Here is a 17740-nt window from a genome sequence, read left to right as displayed (position 1 = left end):
ATGACCATCACATGCACCACAATACATTATCATTGGGTTTAAGATATGCTGCAGGATGAACAGAGGAGACACATCTATAGAAGGTATAAGGGGAAAAAAAATGACAATCCCGACACGCACGCACTCACGCACGCACCCACACATGCACACCCCCACCCCCACACGCACACAGAGTGACAGGGCCTCATTGCAGGTGTAAATTGAGGCTGTGAGGTGTGTGTGTTGTTCATTAAAGCCGAGTGAATCTCTATTGGTTTTCATTAAGGGGGTCTGACCACACCGACTAGATGGTTAATCTAGATAGCGACGCTTGTCCGCTCAAGCTTTCCTCCCCACCCCTCATCTCTTTTTTCCCCCCAATCTCCCCCCACACACACACACACAAATCAACAAATGCATATACTCACTTTAAAAGTTATTTTCCAACACACACCAAACTAGATTCTTATTTATTAAGCGGAGGTGACAGGTACTGAATAAGTTGTTTTCTAGCACACTGTGCATGTCCATGTGTGTTTGTCTGAAAGTCTAGGATTTGGATTTGTTTATGTGTTTCTGCATAACATCTGCAGTGTGGCACCTATTTTCTGCACATCCTTGAGTTTTCCCCGCATGGAAGTGTCCACACATTTTGGTGCTTTTGGATAGTGTAGGACAATTGGTGTCTGTGGTTATGACTTAAGTCTTATTTCCAGGGGCCGTGTCCTGGCTAAACAGAAGTGACACAGTTCTGCTCGGACCACTTATCTGTCACGGGGAATTAGACGCTAACACATGCCGTGAGAAATGAGCTGGAACACGCGCACGCACACACACGCCTTTTCTTGCTCTCGCTCTCTCACATATGAACACACAATATAGGCACATGAACAGACACCTGGACCTTACATTATTTGGAGAGAACATTTCCTCCAAATCTATGTGCATTATTGTAAGAGTAGGACAGCTTCCAACTGTGCTTCCTTTTAAACCACAAGGGAATTTGTCAAGTTGGACGTTAACAATTATGTTTGTGTAAAAAGGCCTTTCCAGTCCAATTTGGCAGCAACCGAGTGGACCGGGGCTTCCGGCTGGCATGGATTCTTCTGAGCGCCTCATCGTCTGATACAAGTGCATGCATGATAAGGCAGATTTTTTTTTTTTTTATTTATTTATTTTTTAAAGGTCCGACATGATCGCCAGCATGTGGGCCGGGGTTTCTGGTTGGAGTGGCCACTTTAGAGTGCCTCGTTGTCATGACATGGAAATTTCACGCAACAACCGATATTACTGCCACCGAAGGCTTCAGGCGGATATATTTTCACAGCTCAAACATGTAATTATGTCAGCATAAATAAGATTCTAGAAGAAGTGGCATCCATTTTACCAGGTCATTGTAAACATATTTGATTGACAGTTGACAGTGAGGCGTGCGAGATGTGTGCCTTTCAAATAATAAGGAATTTCCAACTCAAATAAGAAGTGCATTATATCTATTATGTATTTAATTATTTTTATATGTTTTCAATCTACACACCAGTTGAGTCGCAATGCCATAGAGCAAATTGAACCCAGTAGCCGAAAGGTTAAATAGTCAAAGTGGAACTCAACCCCCAAAAAACGTTTTATGTAGACCCACTAATCTAAATAATATGGTAATCTGGTTAATATTGTGTTCGTGGAATATGAGTTAAGCAACAAAATCCAGCATTTTTTTAATCAATATCAGAAGGCATGAATGAAAATGACATCAATGTTGCTCAGGTCTCAGGTAACAGCCAATCACAGCTCAGCTTTAGAAAACAGGTGAGCAGTGATTGGTCTTTATTTGAGCAACATTGACATCATCTTCAGTCGACACCAAGTGGCAAAATGGCTGCCCCCTGAGATGGATAAAAACGCCTAGATTTTTCTGCAAATTCCACAAATCAAAGCATGTTTAGACTAGTGAGGTTACATATAGCACTGCACTTTTGATTTATGCCAGTCTAGCATTAACTGCGAGGAAAATGAAAAGAGAGGCCGGGTTAAACCAAGAAAGACGACTTGTCCTCTCATTTTTTCATGACATTACAACATGCACACAGAAGACCTTTTCGAAAGTGTGTAAGAAGTACGTCTCAGTGTCCACAAGTGTGCGGCAGCGCAGATGGGATCGCGGATATACTGCGTCTGATCTTGCTCCCTCATTATACAGGTTCATCCACTCGGCCTCCTCAAGTGGTCTCGCTGCACTTTGAGCCGTGCCTCAATTCAATCATGGCAGTCTATTGTGTGCTTTGAGAGTCCATCCTTCATCCCAAGGCTTTCAACGTGTGCAGCACCATCTACGTATGCACCAACATGTACAAAAATTACATCTAGGTAATTCTTTGCTCTGTTATGTTCAAGTAGGACTGAAGATTTCTCAAAATTATATAAAATACACGTCGTGTTCAGGCAAGTGACAACCCAACATGTCAAAAATGAAAAAATACTGTTTTGATCCAAAAACCAGACCAAAAATCTCCAAATTTAACTTAAGCTTTAAATGTGACAAAGCTAGAAAATGTGTCATTTTTACATGAATCAATTTCTCTAAATTCCTATTGCACTCTGGGAAGCAAATGTGAAATGTGTAAATATATTTCTTACCTGCCTTTATGCCTGTCAATAAGTAATTGTAACTTAAAGTTTAAATGGCACCGTGTAGTACACATTGCCAATATATTTCATTGCCTCTGTCATTACGGAATCAATCTCTAAATCAATGATTTAGGGCCCTCATACGAATAATCATCAACGTATTTTAAGCCATGATTTATGGCACGAGAATGCAAACATTTCTAATCACAAAAGCAACATTTGTCTTCTTTTTAGAAACAAGCTCAATTGGCTTCAGCGTCACAGATAAACACATCAACACATCAACACAACGAGTGTGTGTGTATTCCCAGGACCCAGACAGACTATCAAGCATCTAGCTATCCTTTGTAACAATCAATATTTATAAATCTCAAAGGACCTGTGGTATGAAGCTATAAACAAGCAATGGAGTAGAGTACAGAAAGACCACCAACCACACTTACTCACACACGCACTCGCACACGAGCGGCAACACGTTAAAGTGCACATGCAATCAAGATGACTTCGAAGACAGTCAGTGATAGAGAAATAGTCAAAAAAGTCATAATCGCATGAATATTGTAATCAGTTTATGACTCTGCCCCAAAGTGGTTTGCCACGAAGGTGATTGAGTGTTCGTGAAATCGGACGAAACCATAAATACTGATTAACATCACAAGTCTGCATTTGATTACCACCTCAAACATGAAAATAAACATTTTCAAAAGTTGCTTGCACTGGATTTGTAATTATGGGGTAAAAAAAAAAAATCTCACTTGTAACAGTTTGCGACAGCGATTCGAAATTCAATTTTCTACGTTCAGCAGCTTTAAATATTACTTCCTCTGTTATACCAATGCCATTACACTCTGCCGCCCCTCTCCTTTTGGATGCGTCTTCTGACGTCACTGCAACATCACTCACAAATGTAACATTTTTCTATTCTTGGTAGCACATATGCAATGAATGGTTTGGTCAACTGTGTGCTGCACGTTGCAAAGTGCAGTGTGAAAAGGCCTTCAAACCAACGCTCCATTCTGAATAGTGTACATAAGTTATGTAACCAACATAGTAGCCGTGGCTAACATCAGCTTGTTTACAGAGCTAATCCTAGTTTAGTAATTCTTGAGCTATTTTGTTGAAGCTGGAAATGTGCTCTCTGATTATTCGTCACGACTACAAAATTTCATAACTGTACGCCATTTTGAATGGTCAAGTTTAAGAATCATACTCTTGCTGTGGAAGTGAGGGTATATTAAAATCTTGCTGCCCTAGTATTTCTTTAGTTAGTTAGTTAGTTTTATTGTGAAGAAAAATTTAGACATGAAATACCAAGTGACTGTAAAAATGGAAATACAAGCGCTACATTGTTGATGCACATTAACTTTTCATATCAAAACACGCATACTGTCCTCCACTGTTTTCCATGCCTATCTTGTGCAAAGGGAGAAAGTGTTTTGTGTCATCAGAGCAGGTGGAAACATGGCGTGTAATTAACATGTCATAATCAATGTGGGGGAGTTTGACACCTTGTAATCACTATGGGGAGATTAGCCCTCATAGCCTCTGGACACGCGTGCATTTTACATACACACACACTGATAGTTCAACATCCCTACACTCAAACAAATGGTCAAACACTTGCACACAGTTTGAAAACGCATGCTCGTGGCTGTTCAGCGGCGCAGGCTCACATGCGTTGCACCGGAAAATGCACGCGCACGCATGCAAAGAGGGCCTGTTTAATATCATTTACATAATGAGAGAGCAACCACAGTAATAGCTTTTCCTTTCTCTTATTATCATAATTTCACCCTGGGCGCCAAATGACAGAAAAAGAGAACGCAAACGAGAGCGAGAGATCAACCAACACGGCAGCCGTGTCTCGTCCTTGCTACTTTGAAACAAGTCTTCTTCAATGTCAAGGCCCACTAGCCTTCTGCCTCCTCCTGCTTCCGGCCAGGTATATTTGGCCATGATCAAATTATCGACACACATCGGCATTCAACGGACATTGACACAAAGCCGTTTTGACAGATCAAATAAGGACAATTTCTTGTTATTGTGTAAAAGTTGAAGGCTTTCACATACATGTTGTTTCTAGTTTTTATTGTGCTTCTCCTTCCACATAATGCATTTGAATCACATCATTACAATTTCAAGATATTCCAAAAATTCACGGCATGGGGGCTTGCATTTTTGTCATGACAAAAATTAAGTTTTCCCATAATCAATATTTTTAACCTATAAATTCACAATTTATTCAAACTGAGCCTGAATTTCCTCCAATAATTTTTTACCAATTATTTCTGTTGGCACATTCAAAACAACAGATTTCATTAGCTCCCATTTGAAAGTTACATCATTCATCAATTTACATTATGAACTATTTTCAACATGGCAAATTTTGCACGTACCCAAATTTGCCATGTTTTTCACCCCCCAAAATTCTCATATTCTACATTATTCACTCCTCCCCTCAACATTACTTGACCGATTCAAAGTATTCCAGCTTCAACATGTGCAAATAATTCATGCCACCTAATTTATTATTCTCATTCACAAAAAATTTTAAAACCCCAAATTCCAAATATTTACATACTCACCTCCAGTTTCCACATAGATTAACCGACTAAAACTTCAACATATTCAGATCATTCCATGTCATTAAAAATTATTCCACATGATTCAATTTTTTTTTTCCTGAATTTCAGCATTCACACGCAATTTCTCCAGAAATTGCAAATGTCTAGTTATTGCATAAAAACTAAATCTAGTCAACGAAAATTAGGACTTGTGCTGAAAAGGATGAAGTTAATGTTAACATAAACTTTAAATAAAGTTGAAAAAGAGAAATTAATCCAGTAGTAACCACTTTTTATTTAAAAAAAAAAAAAAACTGCAGGTCAAAGGCAAATGTCAAATCAGACTCTTGTTTTTGTATCGATGCCTACTGTAATTGTAGACCACAAAACCACATCCACAGGAAAAAAAAAAAAAAAATGCACAATTTTGAAAGGTAGGTGCATGTTTAAAATCAATATTTAAACTTCCCAAGAGGTGGGAGAGGTGGGTCATATTCTTCTGAAATCTAAAGAGTAAGAGACATATCGGACTCCTGTGGCTGTAAGGCTCCGCATGCACGATCATCGATTACACGAAAAGAAGACATAAAAAGAGACAGCGCCTCATCCATAAAAAAGGGATCAAGTGTTGAAGCGTTGACACTGATAAGAAAGAAAAGAGGAGGGTGGAAGAGGCGTTCGTGTCCCTTTATTCTATCGTCTTCTACAAAGTACCTTCTCCGGTTTTGCTACGAAGCTCCAAAATCGAACAATAGCTGTGTGATCAACACTCAAAACAAACCTTTTCCACAGAGATCAATTGCTGTATATTTGGAGGCGAGTGATTCGTTGTAATTGGTTACAACTTTCAATTTGTTGTCTTTCAAAATATAAAAATATATATATTATTAAATGGACAATTGTGTTTTAATAAACATTTTAATTATTTATTTATTTTTATTTGAAGTTATTTTCGTTTTAGTCTTTCTGGCCTACCGCTCAACTTTTGACACTCCGACATATCACGCTTCACCTTAATAAAATGGATTACACGTCATTCATACCTTCATTTCTCCTCTTTCTTTCTCTCCTCACTGCCTTTTGTCAATTCTCTCCGGCTCCATCCCTCCTTTTGTCTCCTGTATTGACAGAGCAAGAATGCATTTTGCTAAAACATTAACTTATGAATCATTGATGTTGCTGTTGAGGTTTCAGTGGCACCGGGGGCAGACGGATGTAAATAAGTGAGGACGAGCGATGGTGCATAGCTAGATGATACTTAGCCCGGCCTCTGAAACATTGATGAGATATTGTGTGTGTGCGTAATACAATGGCTATTTAAGAAGGCTAGATATGATAGTTGTTTACAACTCCAGACAAGACACTTTCGGAGTAAGGAGGTGGATGAGCAAAGAACCGAGAGGATTCCCTTAACTCATTCAATCCCAAAAACGTGTAAAAACATTTTTAATACTTTGTCATTCACTCCCAAATCGTGTTTACACTTTTTTTTTCTTTTTTTTTTTAATGCAAGAGCTTCTGAGGTGAAGCGGTGGCTTAAAGCAATGGCAATTATTAAAAACACAGCCAGCAGGTGGCAGCAGAGGATGAGAGATCAGCTAGGGCCATGTCGCAACAAGCTCTGTTTGTCAGTGTTTTCACCAGGAATGTGAATATTGATTAAATTTAGCTATATTCTAATGCTAATGGCTGCAAAATGGAAACAGATACAAACTTGTTTTTCCCCGATGAAAGAAGACGCTCAAATCTTTCTTTTTTGTAGGTTCCATGTTTTTATAGCAATAGAACACAATGTTCTGTGGGCCTTACAAAATCTGTCAAAAGGGGGTTTCTTCAATGAAAATGGCTGGGAGTCAATGAGTTAATGATAGAAAGTCCTGGCATAGTGCAAATGCAACAAGTGAGTGAGTGAAAGGGGTGGCAGGTGACAGATGACAACTGTGTGATTATGTGACTTGTCTAAAGGGACAAATGTAAACCGAGAATGTCTTCGGGTGGACAGACACTACACAAACACACATATAGTGGCGCTTTGAGGTACGAGTAATTTATTTTGTGAACGGGCTCAAAACACTTGTATCTCAAATCATAATTTCCCATTGAAATAAATGGTAATACATTTAATATATTCCAGTTTTCCCTCAAAAAACAGCAAAGAAGGTTATAAAAATATATTGTACACTATGAAAACAGAGTAAAGTTTAAGTGCAATTAAAAAGTCATAAACTGTCAAATTGCAGTGAGTGGTTTGACTTGAAAATGGTCATTTACCTTGCACCAAGTGCTCACAAAGTGCAGAATGCAGACACTTACACCATCATAACCAATCACCGTTCTCCGCCTTCATTAAAGCATCATTCAGACCTCTTAGTGCTTGGACCCCTCCCACCCAGCGCCGACCATTTAAGTCCACTATAAACGTAAGTGTGGTCAAAACAGCTGCATTATGCATCAGCTGGGGTCAGGGCACACTGAACTGTGTTGGTCTCGACTCTAACCACAGCTTGTAGAGATGATACATATCTGTTTCCCACTGAAAACAAGGCCTGTGTAATGGTTACACGGAAACAAACACACACCGAATGTAAATATTAGTGTTGTTCCGATAACGATACTGGTATCGGCAGAGGTGCCGATACTGCATAAAAACAGTGGTATCGGTATCGGTGACTACTCACAAGTAACATGCCGATACCATTAATTCCAATGCTAATATAGGATTTTGGATGCAGCATCTTGTGTCTTGCTCGTGCACAACATTCACTGATATGTGACATGTTCACTGCATGCCGATCTAAGATATCCTATTGGCCCTTAAATGCTCTGAACCAATGGCAGAATAGCTTTTCATGTTGAGGAAAAAAAACCTTAAGTATCGGTATCGGCCGATACTGCAAAGCTGGGTATCGGTATCAGGAGCCAAAAACCCGTATCAGAACAACACTAGTAAATATGAATAGTATTTGCACTGAGAGACGAGTGTATCAACTACAACGTATTCACATTTGTACGACGTACATATAAGTGGTACTCACTATTTAACAGCACAGATAAACCAATCCCGCTGTATTACAGTCGTTGTTATCAGTCTAAGGATTTACAGTACTGTAACTGGTTGCTTTGCCTTTCACGCAACAAATAAAAGTGACTTTGTAAACGTCACACCTTGTTAGTTTCAACGAGCTAGTTTAGCATTAGCGAGAGTACTAGCTTAGCATTAGCGAGCTCGTGTAGCATTAGCGAGCTTACCATTAGCGTGGATGAAGCTACAATCGTAACATTAGCGAGCTTAGCATTAGCGAGGACGAAGAAGGATTTAAAATGGGACAAAACGTCCTTGGTTCTTCCATTGGCCAGGTTAGAAGGCGCGGGATACTGGTGCTTAAAGTTATTTAAGTTATTTCCGTGGGGTTGGTACACTGCGTCAATGGCCAGTGTAGGCTTTGACAATTCATTATGTTTGAACAGAGATAGGTGAATAGCCTATGGCTTAGTAAATGTATGAAGATAAAAGTGCATTCCATTTACCATTTGAAATTTTCATACGATTGATTATTATTTTTTTTCATATGTTGGACTATGAAACGTTTTGTGGAAAAAGGCCCCAAGTCCAGGCACGAATATATAAACACACACGACACTTAACCACACGATGAAGCGCCATTATCGTTAACCACAGAAAACAACAGCACCTTAAGTTTAAAGAAACCAACTCTCTGTAGTCCATTAGCTATTCACCGCAGAGCAGAGCACTTTGGACTGGCGTTTTACTGTTAACCACTGTTTCTAAAATGCATTACCGTACCTACTCACCGCAGTGCAAGTGTGCGTGTGTGTGTGTTAATGCTGGCATGTTGTGGGTCTCCATACGCAAACACGTAATGCGACACTTTAATGAAAGGAGGAGAAAGGCCGGGGTGCAAGAGGGAGAGATGATGGCGCAAGACAGATGACACAGGAGAACAATATTGAGCTGCATATCAAAGAATGAACGCGGAGAAAATGAAGACATGCAAAACAACGCAATGTCAAAACCTGCAAACCCACAACGTTCGGATCAGAGACATGAGGAAATAGGGTAGCCAACTGTCCCGTATTACCCGGGACGCCTCGAATTTTGGGCTAAATTGTTATGTCCTGTAAAATAATTCTCAATTCTTACACGAAATGCATCAAACGACATCTTTGCCATTTTTGGACGACGGCTGCTCCCGTAGGTTGACAAGTGACAAGGAAGTTGCTCATAGTCAATAAAATGAGTCACTGGGTGTGACATTATGTGGAGATCTTGCAAGGTAAGAGAGGCAAAGAGAGGCAAAGAGAGGCAAAGAGAGGCAAAGAGAGGCAGAGAGAGGCAGAGAGAGAGAGAGAGAGAGAGACTAGAGACTAGAGACTAGAGGCTTCCTGGTTTTGTCACAGCTTCATGTCGCCAACACTCTAAACGCCGATCTTCATACATCGTCTGCGAACGTATCAGTGGGAGCAATACAAGATGTATTCTCGTACTATTTATGAACGAATACTGCGAGAATTTCGCTTGCTGGCAAGTTTCGCAATCAGCACTTAACACAGCAAACCGTACTCTACAGGTCCCAGATCAGCTAAAACGGCAATGTCAAGAAGCACGGCACCTGTCAGCCCATCACAGGCATCAGGCATCGTTACGTGCATTTGTTGTAGAGGCTTATACGAAGTAAGTGGCTAGAAAGTAATAATAACAATAATAATAATAACAATAACAATAATAATAATAATAACAATAATAACAACAATAATAATTATAATGTGTAGTTTTGTCCAGTCGGTTAGGACGAGAGACTGGATAAACGTGTAAGAAAGAAAAGAAAAAAAAAATCTCCATGCAAAAAGTCAATTTGTTGACTCACGCTTTTTGTACCTGTTTTTTTAGGTAAAGAAGCAAATTTTCTTTGAGGTTTTGTATGAGGTTACATAATGATGTCCTGCAATAAGGATTAAAGGGAATGTACAAACTTTGTGCATTTCAAATCTAATCAGAACATACACCGATTTCACACATCATGCTCACACCACCATGGCACCGTGCCGTGCACCTGTCCCTTATTTCGGGATGAGAAGGTTGGCAACCCTACGAGGAAACAATACCTCAACTGATGTTACAAAGTGTGGCAGATTGTGTAAAAGGATTCGAACAAACAAAGGAAATGTAGAATAATTAAAGTTGAAACCATGAACTTCAATCAGAATTGGAATTTCACTACAATTTTCAGGTAAACCGCGCCATGGTTCAAAAGTCTCATCAAAGCGAGCAAATAAAGTTGAAGTCGAAAGCAAATGAACACGCAACGGGAGGGAGAGCAAGTTACGAGTGAAATTGTGAGAGAAAGTCCGACTTGGCGGCGGCCGTACATCTTGATCAACAGATGACTGATCATATCAGCGGCGGCCATCTTTCACCAGCCGCCGTCTGACGACACGACGTGACCCTCGTACACACGCACGCGTGCATCCATTTCCCCCCACCGACGTACCCCCAGGCAGGAGCATCAATAACGGGCGGCCTAGCCGGCGGCCTCTGTTTACACACACGCATACGCATTCATTCACACACAAATGCACCAAGCATGTGCACGAACACACCCGCTTCTGACATTCCCATATTCACGAAGTCATGTGCACGCACCCACACAATATGGCCCGGAGCCTGAGGTCAGAATATGACCATTTACAATGTCACAAATATTCAAGTTTATTACTCGTAAATTCGGGAGGTTTTCCTGGTAATTAGCAAGTTTTTTCCTCATATATTTTTCTTTTTCCTTTTTATAATAATAATAATAATAATAATAATACACCTTTTAAAAAAAGGAAATAAATTAATATGCTGTCATACAAAAAAAAAAAAAAAAAAAAAAAACTGCTTTCATGGAGGACTCCAGAAATTGAAGAAAAAAAATAGGCTAAATTAAAAAAAATAAATAAATACAAAATAAAAAGCAAGTAAATAGATCCCTAAAGATTTCTACTGTAATTTTTTAAAATAAAATTTCAACATAATTTATTGATTGATTTATTTATTTCTGCCAACAACCAGTTCATGGTGTACCCCGCCTACTACCCAAAGCCAGCTGAGATAGGCTCCAGCACCCCCCGCGACCCTTGTGAGGAGTAAGCGGTTAAGAAAATGGAAGGATGGATATTTATTTATTTATTTATTTATTTATTTATTTTTATTAAAAAGTGTAGGGCCTTCCTATTTTTTTATAAAGTGGAAATTTAAATAAGATTCTTAAATGAAAATTTCCCTGCATTTCACTGAGTGACAAATGCATGCGAACGCAGCTCATTTGGGGTTTTTGTTCGGGTTCGTCAGACTTTTCAAAAGGTCTTTGCAGTGAAAAATTATCTGAATATGTTCCAAATGTGTCTGTGAACATCTTACAACTCCTGACGAAAACCCCAAATTCGCTACGTTCGCAAGTGTTCACTGCTCAGTGAGATGCAAGCTTTATCGGCCTTCAGATTCCAAACATGGCCGACCTGACAGCTTTTCTTAAGTGTGTATGTTTCCTTATTTAATTCATTAAAACAATTATCAATGAACTTTAAATTAGACAAGCATAAAATCAATGGTGTGCGTGTGCGTGCGTATGCATGTGTATTTTAATAATTAGCAGGCAGTAAAGCGACTGTGTTAATTGCATTTCGGATCCTGCCTGGGGAGAAATCGAGAAGGAGGAGCAATAAATGATCTTACATGTCTTGCTCCCAAAATAGACAATTCCCATGTATTCTTAGATCGAAAATGGAGCAAGCGCACACACCAAGACTCTCAAGCGCACGCACACACATACGGCAACACGCACATGCGCCCCGGGAGGATGGCGCTAACCTTAATTAGCCTAACACTGTGGCGAAATTGATTGAAATGCAGAACATCAATTATTAAGTTTAACTGTTTTCATAACCCTACACACATCCTGCAATGGAACAAATGGGGGAAAGGTGACAACGAAAAAAAGATGGACACGCACACACCCTCACATCACTTGTGTGAATTTCTCGCAATGTCATGAGATTTTCCACAACAAAAAGCAGTTGCGAGTCAACCGACAGCGCCTCTGCTGGTTGCAGCCAGGTAGTGCACTCCATTTAGCATCAACGAGTTGACCAAAGTCACTTTAACGATGGAGTTAAATGTTGGTTAAAAAATTTTTTTTTTTAAATGTATCCACAAATATTCCATCCGCTTATCCATCATACGAAAAACACACAACAGCCCCCCCCCCCGTCTCCCAAATGACAAGCGCTGTCATGTAGTGACCTTTTGACCCCAATTCACGCTCAGGTCAGCGGCGGGTGACGGTGATGTCATTCCAACCGCATTCTTTGCACTTAATGGTCACTTGGTCTAATGTCGCACTCACAGGAGACCAAAAGGGATTGAAAATGAGTTGGAAGCCATTCACGCAACTTTAGGGTTGCAATTGATTAATTTGATTATTATTATTTTTTTAAATTAAACTATGAATCGGATTTAAAGAACCCTTTTTTTTCTCCAGAAATAGGACATTATTTAAAATCAAACACAACTCCATTATGATTCAGTTACTGATTTGTGTCTGTAACATGAGGAAACTATCAAAAATAATTATTAATTTGATAATGTATTAAATATGATTTAAATATGACACATTCAACTACTGTCAACACAAATATACATATGACAAGGTTTAATGTCCGTATAGCTTTATTAATTAAATTCCAAAAATTATATATATTTATGCATTATATATTTTTTTAATTAATCCACTGATTAATCGGTAATCAGTGTTTTATTTTTTCTGCAAAAAATCAGCATCGGCCTTAGCTGTGACAAAATGAATCGATTAATCGACAAGTAAACGATGATGTAATTAATTGGCAACTATTTTAATTATCAAGTAATCGTTTAGAGTCATTGTCTAAATAAAAATTGCCCAAATTGATTCTAAAAATATTCTAAAATAATATATCGCGACTAGGACTAGGATATTCCTTTTCATAGCCCAATATCGATTCATAAAACCATGAATCTATACTTTTAATATGGCTTTTCCCCCCGTAAATTAATATGCCAAAAAAAAACAAAAGAAGTAAGGTCAGAATTGGACATAAAAACACAAAATGTGGATGCAGCATTATGTACTATGACTGTGTCTCTTATAATACAGGTACATTTGTTTTTATTTATTTATGAATCACTGGATGCCAGGTTTACCTGTTAAACACGACACGAAAAGGAGAGAAGACACTCAGTTCAAAGCTTGCAAGGAGCGATGAGAGGAACTGACTGATTCAATTCATGACTGCACTACCTCAAAAAATCCTCTCCTCACCCTCTCTTTTTATTTGGTTTTCAGGCCCCTAGTTACATGGGTGTTCCAACCCTAAAAATGCACATTTATATTTACAATTATTCCTATAACTGGAACCTTAGTATAAAATCTGCCACAGGAATGTAAATGTGTGATTTGCTGTGGCTGTAATTGACGTCAATTATTATTTATGGTTTATGGTCAATAAAACATACATGATACATGATTAATGTAACTGTATTGGAATCAATTATAAATGTAAAATATTCATATTTTTACTAATGCACCAAGTAAGAGAAAGAAGTTTCTACTATTTTTGCAGCATTGGTAACTCTGGGAAGGTATTCTGTATAAAAGTAAAATTGGTACTGCATGAAATCCTGAACTGAATAAAAAAAAAATAAATAAATGTGAATCGCAAATTGAATCGAATCAATTTTGGAATTCTGAATCGATACCCAGCCTCCAATAATCTATAATCGGTCACCCTTACTGTATAGTCAGCTTGCTAACTGTTGCTAAGTGGAGGTCCAAATGTTAACATCAGCCAAAAACGTAAAGTATACAGTATATTTCGTAGCAGTGGTGCAAGTGATGTCACCAAAGAGACCTTGAAGAAGTCAAAGGTCTCCGAGTTCGAGAGGCCCCGCAAGTGCGCCCTGTTGCATCACTTGAGCAAACAGCGTCCCGTCTCGCTGTCTTGTCTTTGTCCCGGCGCTGCATCACAGCGACGCACAGACTGAATGGAAAACTCATTTAGGGCTAATTACATGGTTGAGGCTCTCGTACTTCCTCTTTTCTCCATCTCTCTTGTATGGCTGTCCTTTTCTCTTGACGTTCTCACTTGTGGGCTCATAATGCTCCTGTTACCAGATCATGGTAGTCTTGCACTAGCGGCCAGCCAGAACGCACAACGGCGGCGTTTAGAATGCGCTTTGTTATTTGCTTGGGGTCAGCCATAGTTTACAAGCCAGTCTTAATTAGCTGTCATAACTTATACATGATTACTTCTCCTCGGGTCCACTGCCCTCTCAAAAACACCCGTACAGTGCCTGCTCTAGACTTAAAGCCAACAGGAAGCTTTCTGCTTTTATATATCCACTGTCCCTTTAGAAAACAATAAATAAATAACAGTCACATACAAAATCATACTTGATAACTAAAATATTTGTCAATTAATTTCATAATTGATTACATGTCGAAGAATTCATTCATTTTGATGGCTCTAGTTAGTATCAATGTTATACACTATAGTAATAAAGTAAAGTTTAAAAAAAAAAATGACTCCAAAAGATTACTCGGTTGTTTAAATAGTTTAATTTGATTTGAATTGACTTTGTCAATTAATCGATTATTTTGACAGCTCTAGTTCGTATCAGTTGGATATAGTAATACAGCTAAGTTAAGAAATGGCTCCAAACCTGATAAAGTAGTTGTCGATTAATTTGATAGTTGATTAATCGATTAATGTGGACAGCTTGAGTTGTCATCAATAAAACTGAATAAAACTAGTACAGTCACTATCAAATAGTTTTAGAATTGATACATCTATAATATTCAATCGATTGACTAATCAGATTCGTTTTAATTTGACATTTAAGTGCATTACAAAAGCATTTTTTTCCGTGATTACAGTTTATTACTAGTGATTGATGTTTGTTTGGTACTTCATCTTTGTATAGTGATTTTAAAAAAATAAAAGGGGGGTGGGGTTACCAAAGTAAAAACTGATGTTTGCAATTGTCTTATTTTGTTCAAACACAGAAAGTCTTTTTTTTTTTTATGAATGACTACAGAAATATGTGAACAATTAGTGCTGATATGCTGAAATCAAATGATTTGGACAATTTTACATTAAAAAAATGGTTCCAAACGATTACTCGATTACTAAAATAGTTGTCGATTAATTTGATAATCGATTACTTGTCGGTTAATTGATTAATTTTCACAGCTCTAAATAAAATTAAGTTAAAGAAAATGACTCCAAACGATTACTCAATTACTAAAATAGTTTTTGATTAATTTAATAATTGATTACTTTGTCAATTCATCCATTAATTTTGACAGCTCTAGTTACTATAAATATTATTAATGTGCTATAGAAATAAGTTAAAAACGGCTCCAAGTGATTACTCGATTATTAAAACAGTTGTCGATTAATTTGATAATCGATTTGTCGATTAATCTATTAATTTTGACAACTCTAGTTAGTATCAATATTGTTATGTGCTATAGTAATTACTACACCTAAAAAGAGAATTCCCTCAAAAACCTAATCGCTTGCATACTATTTGTTATGAATAATTGTCATTCATTTGTTAATCATTTACATCATTTTCCAATAACGTTTTTACAAGGCAATATCCAAGGCTACTAAAACTCTTCATGATATGCAGTCTACAATAAACAAGCATGCCTTGTCTCTGTAATTTACCAACCTGAACTCTCCATAATTATTGGAAAGCATTTGAACAACATCAGACGATATTGGTTACAAACACACCCGATCAATATCCTGACGCCGCCATCATAAGAGTTAAGTCTACGTGAACCAACATATGGTGTGTTGCAAACCACAAGAGAGAGACGTGATTACAATTCCAGAAAGTTCCTGTGCTTTCAGGTTATGGTATTCATTTGTTTGGGAAATGTTGACTGTATTGTACTGTAAGAGGACACTAGGGGACTGATGATGGGCAAGGAGAGTGAACAAACAAAGTAAGCTTCATAATGCCGTGCTAATGGAGTGCAGCGCAGGCAGACGGCCTCGTACAAAATGGACTCATTCCTCAAAATATACATCATACACTTGAGCTGTACTTATTGTATGTCGTTTATTAAAACACTTTTTATACACCCATGTTAGGGGTCGTGACTGTACTGGAGACTGCCCCAGCTGACTTGGAAAGATTGATTATCTTTGTGTTGAATCAAAATAAAAATGTTTGCTTCTACGTTGGAAAACAATCAACAACAATGTTCCATGTTACAACCTATACAGTGACTAAATCAGAATGATTTTTGTCTGCTCTGTTAATATGAAACAAGGAGAGGGAATAAGTACTGAGAGCTTTTAACATAAATATACTATGTTTTATTATTTTTTGTTTAATAATCATTCCAGTGCAGCGCTTTTACATTTACCTAAATGATAAAGTTTTGTTGTTGTTTTTTTACTTCCCTCGGTTTAGTCTGTTTCATTAGCGTGCTTATACCACCCTCTGGCGGCGATTAATGCGCATTGCACCAAAAACGTTGTTCACTTTTTTTTCTTTTTCTTTTTTTGAACCTTTTATCACACTAAACACACAGAACAAACTAAAAGGATCCTATAAAAGTAAAAAAATATCAGGTTAACACAATGACTAAAGAACGATGTCCTAATCACAAATGTGTTGAAATAAAACCCATTGGCATCGATTTAAAGCTGTACTGAAATCGTTTTGTTTTTTTTGTGTGCTCCATTTTGTAATTAGATCCGTGGACACATGATTACGACCAGCATTTTTTTCGAATAATTATAACTCATTAAACGTATTTGAGTCAAATAGTAAGGAAATTGCACGTTGGTACAGTTACAAATGTTATACATTCATATTGTTTGTGTTGGCCACTATTTGTATAAAATAACTTCAGGTGTGTCGGTGCTACGCTAATGGACTTACCTCATCAAACGGTAACGTCGAAGTAAGGCACTTGAAAAAGTAACCAAGTGTTGCAGATGGTACTCCTTTAGAAAAATTTCATATCTTGTCTGCGCTAATTAAGTGTTCAAATTTAAAAGTTCAGTAAACGAGGGGGGAAACATGCTAATTTTCATCTTTATTGACCAGATTGACCAAATTAGATTGAAGCACCGCCTCTTTCTTTCCACCTGTCCACTAACAGGAACGCAGCGTGTCAAAATAAAAGACTGAAGTTAGACAAAATGGGACAGGAAGTTAATGATTTTGTTTTGAAATTATTTTAGACATGTACTTGAATGTTATGTTGACTTACTTGTTAACATTTTTTCATCCATTTTCTAAAATACTTGACTGTGCACGTTAGAGTCATATAGGTGCGCTGCAGCTCACTTTAGGTGAGAGTTGGAGCCGATCACAGTGCTGAAATATTTGAAACAGAACTCATGAACAATTAGTAATAATTAGCTTAGCTTAATTGCATAGCATTATTATAGTTTATTTAAACGGGCCGGGGAGGGAATTCGCATGTTGTCCCCTGCCTCTGACATTC

At 38.0% G+C, this 17740-nt stretch overlaps 1 protein-coding gene across 13 annotated transcripts in view; it reads right to left on the bottom strand.

The window, feature by feature from the left end:
• The window catches only part of skor2 (SKI family transcriptional corepressor 2), a 91018-nt gene extending 73663 nt beyond the window's left edge, over positions 1-17355 (bottom strand). For 5 of the 13 annotated variants that reach the window (XM_077497693.1, XM_077497691.1, XM_077497692.1 and 2 more), the window contains exons 1-2: positions 17170-17355; positions 6212-6286 (exon numbers count right to left, since the gene is read on the bottom strand). The gene's annotated coding sequence lies outside the window, so the exon portion shown is untranslated. The remainder of the gene's footprint in view (positions 1-6211; positions 6287-17169) is intronic. The other 8 variants (XM_077497696.1, XM_077497694.1, XM_077497695.1 and 5 more) reach the window with 3 other exon arrangements.
• Positions 17356-17740: the final 385 nt, after the last annotated feature.

The sequence above is a fragment of the Festucalex cinctus genome, chromosome 15, assembly GCF_051991245.1.
Source record: "Festucalex cinctus isolate MCC-2025b chromosome 15, RoL_Fcin_1.0, whole genome shotgun sequence".
Classification (NCBI taxonomy): Eukaryota; Metazoa; Chordata; class Actinopteri; order Syngnathiformes; family Syngnathidae; genus Festucalex; species Festucalex cinctus.
This window is presented reverse-complemented; position numbering and strand designations above follow the sequence as displayed.